Source organism: Prosopis cineraria, unplaced genomic scaffold (genome assembly GCF_029017545.1).
Source record: "Prosopis cineraria cultivar Desert tree isolate PC_DT_omini unplaced genomic scaffold, ASM2901754v1 PC12, whole genome shotgun sequence".
NCBI lineage: Eukaryota > Viridiplantae > Streptophyta > Magnoliopsida > Fabales > Fabaceae > Prosopis > Prosopis cineraria.
Window position 1 is genome coordinate 19,793,344 of NW_026555343.1, and position 13,677 is coordinate 19,807,020.

At 33.6% G+C, this 13,677-nt stretch overlaps 1 long non-coding RNA gene across 1 annotated transcript; it reads right to left on the reverse strand.

Annotated features, from left to right (window-relative positions):
* Window positions 1–274: 274 nt before the first annotated feature.
* LOC129289548 (uncharacterized) lies at window positions 275–6,886 on the reverse strand. The gene is made up of 3 exons (XR_008588154.1): window positions 6,820–6,886; window positions 2,458–2,506; window positions 275–938 (listed from the first exon to the last, which is right to left on the reverse strand). It is a non-coding gene; the product is annotated as an uncharacterized LOC129289548 (long non-coding RNA).
* Window positions 6,887–13,677: the final 6,791 nt, after the last annotated feature.

Sequence of the window (13,677 nt, forward strand, 5' to 3'; positions counted from 1 at the left end):
AAGCAAAGCTGATTTTTGTTTTCTGCCGTTCTCTTCTACTTTTCATTCTTTTTACTCCACACACTTTAAAAAGATTTTAATGTTTACTAAATACAAAACGAGGCATTACTGTTATTAAAGAGTCACACATGTTAAAAGAGGCATTACTATTCTCTAAAAATATCTTATAAAGTAAAGATTCTGCTGATCATCTGCCCTACGGCAATCGAGGCATGTTAACGCATTATTTAAGTCGGATATTTGGATTGTCTAAACTTTTATATCAAGCTTTGATTAGAAGCACATATATAAGAACAATAACATTGTTCCCATACAATCCTTTTATCAAATTTCTATGAATTCTTGCTAATTCAACTTATCTTCGTTTTATTATAGTTCAGACAACAAACGTGTCTACGTTGCCATATTTTTTCTTCTTGCTGCATTGGGTACTTGTGTTGCGCCTGCAGTTTCAAATAAGCATGACGCCACTATGAGAGCGTTTTATTCCTAAGCCTCTTTGCTATGGGTTGGATTGCAGAAGTTCAGAGCAAAGAGCCCTACCTCTCCATCCTTAAAAGGTTTGTTCCACTCATCAGAGCTGGTGCTGTTTTGTTTCCTCTTCAAATCTTAGTGCCATGGCTCGCCATCACTTTAACCATCCCATGAACTCTATTTATGGTGATAGCAGCAATCAAGTCGTACCGAGAGATGGTGCAAGCAGGGGTTAACCTAGCTAACAGTACATGTAAGAAATGCCATCAATTTCACTTCTTGTTTTTTCCCCTGTTAACTCCATTAACTTGAACATTTTGACCTCATGAAGTTCAAGCTTCAATATTTTGCTCGTTTGTCCCTCCAATGCATGGTCTTGTGTCCGCCAATGCGTGCACTACCTTGGTCCGGTATTCTCTGCAGGTTCAACTCGCTCCATGGTGGTCAATGGAAATGGCTGCAATCTGTCTGAAATACAATTAAACTGAGACAGAATAGGAAATAGAATATGTGCCACTGTGCCTCTCTTTTCACTATTGCTTCGCAATTTATTTCTTTTATATTTATAGGAGACCCAAACCATATACCATACAAAACCATTATATCTGATTCCTGCCCATAGCCTTAAAAGAAACTGTTTTTGTTCAGATCTTTCATTTACATTTCGTCTCTTTAGATTATGCTAACTATATACTTTTCTGATCTTACTTATTGGGTGTAGAGAGAATATTTGTTTTGGTCCTATTTATAGGACAATGATAATTATACATGTTTATCTTTACCCTTTTGCCCATACTATTAAATGCTAGAGTATTTTACTTTTAAAATATACACTATGTTTAATAGGAATAAAGTTGGAAACTTGTTGAATTTTTAGACAGAGTTAATTAATATGATATAAGATTTTTCTTGATTTTGATAAAACATGTTGGAAATAACTTATTAATAAGATTAGAGGGCTGAGGAAGTATATATAATTTTGTGATTCATTGTTTGTTTAATTATTACCATTCAATTCTTTGATTCTATTGAGTTTTTTGGTTAACATTAAATTCAATCAACTGCTTACCTGACTGTAAACACGTACTTTAAAAACAAGGTCCAAAGTATTAATTTACTGTTACAAGCAATAATGAAGAACATAAGTTATTATAATGAGAAATGAATTAGCTTGTCTTTCTAAATTCATTTGTTGAATTCGTGTATATTACCAAGTTTTCATTAACTTTAACTTTATTGCCACATATTCATAAACTTTTAATAACACTACAGGACAATTTTTTCTTCAGAAAGACTTAGGTAGTTAATCTTATTTAATATATTTTTATTCAATCAAATAAAAAAATAAATTTTAATGTGTTAATAATATTAATAATAAAATTTTATTATAGAATAAATGACATATAAAAGATCTCCATATATTGATTCAATTGAACATCTTCAGCTAAGTGTATTGAAGCTTTTGTTTTTTTTTTGAAAAAACATTTCATATATATATATATATATATATAAATGATGGGTTTTTCTTCTCGTTTTATTCTCAAAATTCATCTTATCTTGAGAACCCAATTGGGATGAAGCCAACTTAACAAGTATCCTTTTGAAATTAGCAACTCCTTTATGATAAAACACTGTCACTAGCAACTAACTTATAATGATTTTTTTGACCAAGATTAAAATTATTATGTGGAATTAATTTATAACGATTCACGACATTATTATATGGAATTAACAAGTAGTTTTTTAAAATCAACAAATCCTTCCTGACAAAAAAATTGCATTATTGACAAATTTGGAAAATGTACTAAACATAGTCATTAATAACTAACATATTAAAATTTACAACTTTGTTATGATAAAATAACCATTTCCTTAAGAAATTAACAACTAGTTCCTAACAAAAATTCTGAACAAAATACTTGTTAAGTCATCATAACAAAAATGTGAATTTTAATAAAACTAGAATGACAGCCTTTTCTGTACCAGGTAGGTTTGTTCACTGAAAAAGCCGACTCAACAACAACGGGCAAAACTGCAAATAGATAATAATATCACACAACGTAATTAGGATCACAACAAAATGAAAGCTACTGTAAATTTTTAAGAATGCATGGGCGAGAGAAAATGAAGAAAACGATGCGAAAAGAGAGGCAGAGACATAGCACTAAACATGCAAATACAGAATCAAGACAGAATGATGAGTAAGAGGGTTCAGAATTAAAGAGCTCCAGTTCGACGACGACCAAGACTATTCGCTGCAGCTACCTTTCAAAATATAGGTAAGGGGTTTATTTAAAAAATACTTTCAGAATTAACGAAACTCTCATTACTCTTATCCCTAAAGTTGATAATCCGGAGATATTGAAGGAGTTCCATCCCATTAGCCTGTGCAATGTTCTTTATATAGTTATTACCAAAGTTCTGGCTAATAGACTTAAGAGATTGTTGACCGAATTGATCCTTCCTAGCCAATCTAGCTTTACTGCTGACCGGCAGGGACGGACCTAGGTGTATTGTGGAGGGGGCCTTGGCGCCCCCACCCCCCAACTCCATCGTCCGGCCCCTTCATATATATATATATATATATATATTATGTGTGTAATGTGCATGGGGATGGGTGGCCTTCCCACCGTTTCTTACCAGAAAAAAAAAAAGGAAAAAATTACCCTCCCCTCCTCTCACTTACATACATAATTATACTTTCTTATTTATATAATACTTCCTCTATTTAAAAATATAAGATATTTTTTAAAAAGATTATATATTTATAAATACAAGGTAATTTTAGTTTTACAATGTGTAATTAATGATTTTAAAAAAAATCCTTAATGAATAGACCGCTCAAGGACAAACATAAAAAAATGGTATCAATTTAAGGACAATTAACTAATTTATTGGGGAATGTAATTCGATTAAAATTGATTTATATTTTAAATGGAAGGAGTATTATTGATACATGATGAATGTTAAATTTTATTAGTAAAAAAGTGAAATTTAATATTTATGTCATATATATTAGCTTTCTTACTAGATTTATAATTGATGCTTTATATGTTAGTTTTATTGTAATATTTTAAAAAAAATTTATTCTTAAATATTAAAAAAATTAAAAAAATAAATTACAAACAACTTACATTTAAATTTGGCCACCCCTCACTTTCAATCCTGGTTCTGCCCCTGCTGACCGGCAAATTTTGGATAATATCATTATTGCTCAAGGGGTAATTCATTCTATGAAATACAAAAAAGGAGACATAGGTTGGAGGGCTATTAAAGTGGACGTTGAGAAGGCTTTTGATCATCTCCACTGGGATTTCTTTGCAGACACTCTCCTCGACGAAGGTTTGCCCTGCAAATTTTATCAAGGGCTATTATGGTTTGCATCTCGACCTGTAGAACAAGTCATCTAGAATGGCCAACAAACTAAGGAATTCCATCCCTCTAGAGGTATTCGTCAAGATGACGCTCCCTACATCTTTGCACAGGTTATTAATAAAATCTGTGTGTGATGGCTATTGGAATTCTATAAAATTGAGACGTATAATGACACTTCGCTCTCCCACTTGTTTCTCACTGATGACTTAGTTCTTTTTGGCTCTAGAAAAAAATACGCAGATTTGTCTAATCGAAAGAATTTTGGATGATTTTTATAGCAGTTGTGGCCATAAAGTTGGTAACAGTAAAACTCAGGTTTTCTTTTCTAAAAATGTTTCTGGGAATGGTGCTACTTGGTGTAGCAATGCTTTAGGCTTCATCTTGACTGAGGACTTGGGAAAATATCTGGGGGTTTCCCTCTTACATAAGAGGGTTAAGCTTGACACTTATGGGTATATTGAAGAAAAGGTTAAACAAAGACTTTCTGGCTGGGCTGCCAAACTCTTGGTGCATCACTCTTGCTAATTCGGTCTTATAGGCCTTATCATTTTATACCATGCAAACTACTAAACTACCGATAGGCTTGCGCAACTGTGTGAAGCATCTTATTTGGGATTTTGTCCGGGGCACTACTGAGGGTGCTAAGAGGACAAATTTAGTTAAATGGGAAGACTTTTGCCAAGCTCGTGATAATGGAGGAAGTGGTTTAAAATGGTTGGAACCTCAAAATAGAGCTATTCTTATGAAGATTGGATATAATTTGGCCATGCGACTAGATCTGTTTTAGGTTAAAGTCCTGCGAAATAAGTACGGTTGGAATGACACCTCTAGTCCCCAGTGTAGCAAATCTAGTGCTTCGCTCCTTTTGCATAACATCAAAACTATCTAGAGTGATGTTGAGTTAGGACTCTGATGGGATATTGGAGATGGGAGGCGAGTTCAATTGTGGGTTGATAACTGGGTTGACAAAGTGGGACCTATCAATTTATTGGCAACACATGATATCACAAGCGATGAACTTGCTCTATTGGTATGTAACTTTGTGGATGTTGACGGAAATTGGGCTTGGGATCTGATCTGTAGAGATCTACTAGACCATGTTGTAGCCCTTATTGCAGGTAAAAAACCACTGGGTCCTCATGATGGTAACGCCAACGGCTTTTGGGGTAGGACTACGGACGGTTCCTTTTTTGTGAAATCAGCCTATGAACTCATTTTGGGGGATGAATAGACCATAGAAGACCCTAAGTGGAGAATCATTTAGAAACAAGAGGTTGCTCAATGTGTTCGTGTGTTTTTATGACTTGCTGTTCATGGAGCATTATTGACTAATGACAAAAGAGTTCGACGACATAGAGCTACTAATGCAGGATGTGTGTGCTATGGATCAATGAGGAACGATGTGGATCACATTTTGCAGAACTGTGATCTTGCTTGTAAGGTATGGCAGAATCTTGTTCCTTCTAACAGACCTAATCTCTTCTTGCAGGGTTCTTTTGAATAATGGATGATGAACAACCTTAGAGGAATCACTCCCGATAAAAACATCAGTATTGAGTGGGCATCTAAATTTGGACTAATTTGTTAGAGACTCTGGGAAGCTCTGAACAAGTTCATATTTCAATAGATGGCTGCTCAAGGCCTCCAACTGATCGAAGAGGTTAGGGCTCTCTTTGACTTTACACGGATAGTGAGTGCATCACTGCTACAGCTTAGGGATGGGGAAAACAAATTCTGTACAAAATATTTTCTGGCGCAAACCACCAGATGATTGGATCTCTTTGAACTGTGACGGAGCTATGAAGTCTTCAAGTGGATGTGCAGGAGCTGCATGTCTAATACGTAACTTGAATAGGGATTGGCTTGGAGGGTGCTGTTGTAATATTGGCTTGTGTAACGTGCTACATGTGGAATTGTGGGCAGTGTTAGATGGCCTATCTTTGGCATGGAATCAAGGTTTCTGAAATGTCAAACTTTAAGTGGACTGCTTAATGGGTGTTAATCTCCTCTTTGTTGATACTACATCTACAAATTCACACAGCAATCTTTTTTCCCAGATTAATCACCTCTTGGTTAGGAACTAGAACGTGGAATTTTCACACATATCTATTGCGAGGGCAACAAGTGTGCATACTTCTGGCATTTCATGCACTGACAATGAATTATGGACTTCATGTCATGGAAGAACCACTGGATGCTATGAACCGATTTCTACAGGATGATGCTATGGAAATAGGGCAAAATAGATTTTGCAGACTGACTCACTAGCCTTGTTTGTTTTCTTTTCCCTTTTGTAACGAAAAAAGAAAGACTAGGCTATATTTGGATATAACTTTTTCTATTTAAAAAGTACTTCCAGCATGCCATGCATCTAAATACAAATGTTGTTTGGGAATTTATTATATTTATCGGAAACTTCATTTGTGATCTAACACAAGTTGATTTGGTAAAAGTATCTTTGAGTATCTTTTAAAACGTGAATTGGAATTAATTTTAATTTATTCTTTATATTATCTAAATAATTTTTAGTTTTCTGAACTAATTTTTGAAAAAAATATATTAAAAAATAGATGAACTTTTGACGATTGGAATTTTGAAAAAAGAACTTTTACAGAACTAGAAATTAAATTAAACTCACACTAACATGTATACAAACGAAAAGAGAACAGTACATATTACAAATAATCATTCAAGTTAACGGGTCAGCAACGCAATAATTAGAAAAATGGATCAAGAGCGAGAAGAAATTAAAGTATATACACAACAAAAAATTGAAAAACAAAAGGCAAAACCGATGTAAACCACAAGAATGCAACGGCAAGAGCAAATTAAACGAAGAAAACACTGAGAGATAATATATATTTAAACACATGGCCGAATCAGACAGAAAGTGGAGCAAGAGGGATCTGTCTGTACAAAAACAGCAAAGTCCTTTTGAAATAGAAAATGTATTAAAATGATGAATCATACCTTTGAATTGAGAAATGCGTTGTTTGATGGCGCTCGTGATGAACATATATCCTAAAACTAAAGTAATGCTGCGTCGACGCTTTAAGAGGTTCACAGTAAGGCAAGCCAAGGATTTAAAAGACGACGACGACCTTCACAAACCAAGTCTTCTCTGCATGGGTCCCACCTCAGCCACCATTCAATCTGCAAACTGGCCGGTAGTACATTCGGTTGAATATATATTACAATTGTGGTAGATTTCATTTTAACCATCTCAAATTCGAATTATGTTTAATTGGATTAGTTAGGTGGAAACTAATTAATCAAGGCTAAGCATTGATATTTTAAAAAAGGTAAATTAGAGGAGAAAGGAAGAACGTAAGGACAAGAGTATTAAGAATAAATAATTATGCCACTTGTATATATGCTTGTCATTACACGAATCATGAGGATTGTATGCCTTGTCGCATATTTTGCAATTGTACCAAGATACTAGCCAAGTCTGTTTGATATAGGAATGCCAAAATTCTGAGATACATAGTTCTTCAAATCAGGAGAGAAATTAGGACTTTCAAGGCCAAACCATCTATTAAAAGTGTGTAAAACTTCCAAGACCACATTAAACTTGAATTGTTACATTCAAAAAAACAAAATTGAGTCATCTGCATAAAGGATGATTAATAGAATAAGAGTCCACAGAAATCTGAATGCCTCTAAGTAAACCAACCTCTTACTTATGAAGAATCAGCCTTGAAAGGTGATTAGCTGCAAGCAAGGTGGACCCGCGTTGCAGGTGGGATTTGTATACAAAAAATAAAAACTTTAATAAATTTTTGATAGTTATTCCACCAACCTCTAATAAATCATTTGAGGTAATTCGGACATATATAAAGAAGACCACGGGAGGCACTTGGGAGAAGAGTGGAATGGATGACTTTGAGCTCTGTCAAGAATGGTAGAGGAATACTTTTGAAAGTTGTTGAATGAGACTTTTTAATTAACAATATTTTTAAAAGCTTAATAAATGATAGAGTACAATGACATCATATAATCCATGTAACCGACCCCACCTAGTGGGATAAAACTTATTTTTTGTATTCTTGAAACCAATATTATACCATATATGAGATTCCACTCTTTTTATTTTCAAATTTTTTAACCTTTTATGTAATTATATATAACTTATTGTCTAATATTTTCTATTTTATAAATTCTTGGTTATAATAGATATTTAAAATTTTAATTAATGGCTGCGCCCCTGGCTGCAAGAATGTACAGATAAGGAAATAATGGATCTCCTTGTCAAATGCCATTAGAAAGAAAAATAGGTGCAGTAGTTCTACCATTAAAAAGTATCTTTAAAGAATTTCTAGCTTTCCTTCTATTAACCATAGCATGAAAGAATTTGGTATATCTCTCTCCCTCAGTCTTCCATTTCAATTTGGCCCTTTGCTCCCAATAGCCACTCAAACAGTCATAATAAAAAACTCTAATTGAAGCCTGGCCGAGTCCAAAACAAAATTCAGAGTCATCTTCATCATTCTCATCTGCTCGAGATCAGGCGATGGCCTGCAACTCATTTCTCCAATCTAGAGATTTCATGAGGTATATTGCCAATATTTGTTATGCTTCATTTAGAGATCATAGCCAAACTTTTTCTTATCGAGAATTGCGTATGAAAATTATATTTCATTTGGGATATTTCTAAATAAAAGTAGTGAAATTTCATTTTAGTAGATTTGATTATATCACTTGGTTATAATTTAAGAACGAACTTGCCAAGATAAAAGAATTGACATTAAAAATGTCTGAGTGGATTTTTTATGGAAAAATTAATCTGCAAGTTTTTATAGTTTTTCTTAATTTTGAATTAGATTTCTATACAGCGCGTGTGTAATTTATTTCGAAGACATAATTTAATTATATAAATTTGAGTTAAAAAAATTATTTAAGTAATTATTATAAAGTTATATAGTCATTTAATAAAAGTATAAAAGTGCTTAATTTAATTTAAAAAAATTAAGGATTTTAACCTTTAGGGACATAATCTAAATCACGGACAGTTTGATCCAAAGTACTTGGCTGCTAATTTTGAGGGCATGAGGGAAGTGTTTTTGCATGTTCTAGGGCAGCCATTCATACTTTCATAATCACTCACTCCAATTAATCTTATATTGCATCACACTTACATAGTTACATCACATTATCTTTTATCTAATCAGGTGGCAATTAATACCCATTAGGCCATGTATTGATCTCATCTCATCTCATCTCTCTCTCATCACTTTTTCCAAAACTTGAGGCAAAATGCCAAAATCAAATGTACTGCAGCTTCTACCCCATTAATTCCAGGTTTTTTTATGGGTATCCTGATGGTGGACACATACATGTATATTCATTAATTAATTAACTAAAAAATAAAAAAATCGTAAATTAGCTTACGTATTGTAGTTATTAACTTAATATTTAAAATATTATTTATATAAATATGAAATATAAAATATTTATTATCATTATGCTTTGTTTATTGTAAGATAATAGATCAATTAATGACAAAAATTATTTCCTGCTCCTATAAAAAATAAAATTTGAAGATTTTTTTTTTGTTTTATTTCGTTTAGTAACCAAAGATTAAAGAGTTCATCATCTTCTTTTTGACCAGAAAAAGAGTTCATCCATCATCAAATCTTGAACACCAAAGCCATTAATTGGCCAAAAAAATGGCCATCAATTAATTATTTTTTTATGTTTAAGTAGCCATGCCCCTTTCACGAAGATCAGTTAGTAATTAATTAATTAGTTAATTTTCTAATAATTAATTAATAATTAAATTGAAGGATAAAAACTAATTAATTAAATGGTTAACAAATAACTAATTACTATTAAATAATTCATCGACGAGAAATGCACGTCTGCGCAAACATGTGATGTGTGCTAGCTGATGTCAACAGCTATTGCTCACTTTTTAAGACCAATATTAAAAAGCGAGAAAATGGCCCCATAACTGAATCCGGAGCAACCGTTGAAACGCTGATAAAATATAATATTAATATATTTGTTTTTAAAAAAGTTATTAATATAAGTTCATATCTTTAAAATAAAAATTGATAAATTATAAAATAACTTTTAATAATAAATTAAAACAAAAAAATAAAAAACGATTTAAATTGGATAAGAAAAAAAAATTCTTAACTTATTTTTTTGTTCCCCTTCCCTCCCTACTTTTCCCCTCCCTTTGAACCAAAACTCAAGTCTAAAAATTTAATAAGTTTTTAACTTCACCTCTAATAACTATACATTTTTAATGATATGTTCTCTCACCAAGATTTATTAGGGTAAAAGGAAAAATTATGATAAAAAAAATTAATAATGTAACTTATAAATAGTGTATATTTACTTTATAAATAGGATTAGAGAAGGGATATCTTTATATAAGATATTAAATCATTAAACTAATATCATGATCAGTTTAATAAAATGATCAATTTATCACTATTCGACTATAGTTTAATTATTAACTATTGAATTAGTGCTTTGATAAGTTAAAATTTCAATATCTTGAGGTTGAGGTTGAGGGAAGGCAACGCCCCACAAGCATCTCTGCTCCTACCATTCTTCAACTACAATTTCTTTTTCACGTGCATATTCTCAAAATTAGCAGCCAACTAGTGTGGATCAAACAGACAATGATTTACCTTGGCACAACAAGCAAATGACAAATATTCTAGTTGTGATTTACACACACAGTACACATCCCTATGGACTGCCTTTGTACCACTAGTGACCTCTTAACAATCATGCACACACTTACCCTTCGTCATCCATATAATAATCTGCTCCTTTATTCCCAGGCATTAAATAATTACCAACAATTTTATGAAAATACTTAACAATTTAAAAAAAAATCCCTTTTGGTAAAAAAAAAAAACAAATAATGAAATTTAACCGTCTGTAAACTAAAATCTGTAAGTAAATAATTAATTTCTTATTTGTTTGGTTTTAATTATCAAAATATCATGCTTTTTTGGCCAAAAGGGAAAAGTTATATCAGTGTGCTAAAACAAGCCCCAAGTATAAAACCACCATAAACAGATATACCAAGCCGGAGGATTGTAATCCATGAAAACATAAATCCTCCTCCAAATCAAATCTAGTAACCAGACCAAGCAAGTAAAAACCTTCTCCAAAACCAACCAAATTAAAACTCACAGCAAAGAATGATTCAAAACTCCCATCCAGATAAAAATAAAAAATAAAAAGCATTTCCAGATTAGATGTGCAAAGGTTGCAGAAAAAATGGAAACAAAGAACTCATAGCACACAGAAAGAGGGTGGCAACTATATGAGGGAACTGCACTATTGATCTCTGCAGAGTAAATCCCCAGTCCTCCAGCCCAAACAACCCTGTCTCATTCCCTCTGCTATTCCCATAAATCTGACATTCCAAAGCCCCAACACAGATTTGTGCAATACTAAATCTGGTGGCACCCATCGAAGATCATCATCCCTTCCATCGTCTTCACGGAACCTCCATAGTTTCTTTGCGTTGAACCCAACCAACCGAAAAGACCATTCCAGGCATGGCGTTAGTGTTGGAATATTTATTTAATTATGGATTAACATTACTTAATAAGCTCAAATAGACTGGTCTTTATAATCTTGTGTGGAGGACCACACAAGTGAGCCTAAAGGGCAGAGGCCCAACCCACAACCCAGTAGCCGTCAGTTATTCCCTATCTCTTAACTGACTGAGTCAGAGATAATAAGATATATAATTATTTATTATTTAATAAGGCGGTTACCGATCTAATCTATATAAGTCGATTAGTCAATAATCGAAAATACACGACTCATTCTTCTACTTTCATTATCTTTGAACTCTCTAAAGGCTCTGGGGACTTGTGGGTTGTGCACTTGTCTACACTCGAGGTAATTGAGGTTTATCAAGCACTTATGGATTCTTCAGGTACGCATATACTACCTTCTTCTATCATATTCAATTATATATGAATTGAGATATTCAGATTTAACACGTGGCATCAGAGCCAGGTTATAAATATTAATCTATATATCTCAATTCAATATGCTTAAAGAGATGATGATAAACTTGATAGAAATTCCTTGATTTATTTATCATATTCATGTATGTGTAGTTCTCATTTATTATTCTTATTGAATATGATAATGTGGTCTCTTTCCTTTCTTTTATGGCTTCATCGTCTTGAGATTAAAAAAATCGTTGTGCCATCACTGGAGAAGAGCTCCAAGGACATCAGACATACTGCCGGACACTGCTTCTGGTGTGTCATTTCTCCCTAGTTGCAGCGTCATTCTCCCCTGCTCACGGTGCCGTCTCTTCTGGCTCACCGTGCACGGCGTTTCTTTGGTTCTCCTGGTTCACGGCATTGTCACGCCATCAACAACGATTCTGCTACAGCATGGCTATCGATGGAAAGAGAGCTCCAGGACTGTCAGAATGGCTAGTTCGCGGCGTCATCTGGATTAGCGTGGTAAAAGGAGGAGTCGCTGGAATAAGGGAGACGCCGTGATCTTCACCTCTGGCCTCCGTCGCGGCATCATCTCTCCTGGCTCTTGGTGCAGTCTCGTCTGGTTGGCGGTTACTAGTGTTGGAAAGGGAAGGCTGAAATAGGTTGCAAACTGGATCCTAGGGATTCGGTTTCATGTATGGCTAGGCCCAAAAAAAAAATCATATGGGCCCAGATAAAAAAAACGGGGGGAGAAACTTGTGGTGCAAAGATCTGGTTTTCATTTGTTGGGCCCATATGAAATCTAGGCCTGATTATATAAAAAAACATTTCTGTTAATTGTGTTTGGGCCCCATTTTTTAAATTATTTTTGGCCCATAATTTATTGAATTTACGAATTATCTCCATGATATTTTTGGAAATTTACAGTTGAGTCCCTTAACTTTCAGAATTGCAGTTTTGACCCAAATCTCTTCCAGAATTACTTATTTTCCCTTAACTACCTTTCAAAATTTCACTTAAGTCCTAGATTCGTTTCCTAATTCCTAAAAGACCCTAAGGACTTTTAAAATTATGTTGTTTTGTTCTAAGTTCATAAAATTTATGACTTTGTAAATTATTGATGATGCTTAGGATCTTGTAGCATTGATAATAGACATACCCTATAGGTATGACATTATTAATGTGATTTTTGATGGTTGGCTTTGAGGATAGGCTAGTACTCCTTTAATGTGTTAGATATTTGTTGTACCCTATAGGTGTGGAAATGTTTAATACATTATTTTGTATGGACTTTTGTATGAGCTAAATCTTATGGCATATGAGCCTTCTTGGTGCATGATTATAGTTGCATAATTGATAATTGCTTGTTGAGGAATTCTGTTTTATAATTATGTTGTGCACGCATAATTAATATTTCTCATTTTCTATTTTGCGATTTCAGTTTTCGCTTTTACGCAACTATCCTTTGTGAAGGCTCTCAATGGGACTAATTATGATGACTAGAAAGAGTCTCTGACAATGTATCTGACCATTTTTAAGAAAGATTTAGCTATGAGAGAACCCAAGCCTGCGGATCTCTCTTCTGAGTCCAGTGCTTTGAAATGGCCTTCCATAAACAATGGAGTAAGTCCAACCGATCTGTCTAGCGATTATCAAGTACACAATTGAAAAGGGAATTAGGGACAGCATTCATGAAAAGGATATTGCAGTAGAGTACTTGAAAGCTATTAGTAACAAATACAAGAAGCTTGACAAAACTCAAAAGAACTACTATCTATCACTTCTTGACAACACTCGATATGATAGAGTTTTGGTGTCAGGGAGCACATTCTAAAGCTTGTTCATTACTATAACAAGCTTAAGTCATATGGGATTGATTTGGGTGAAAGTA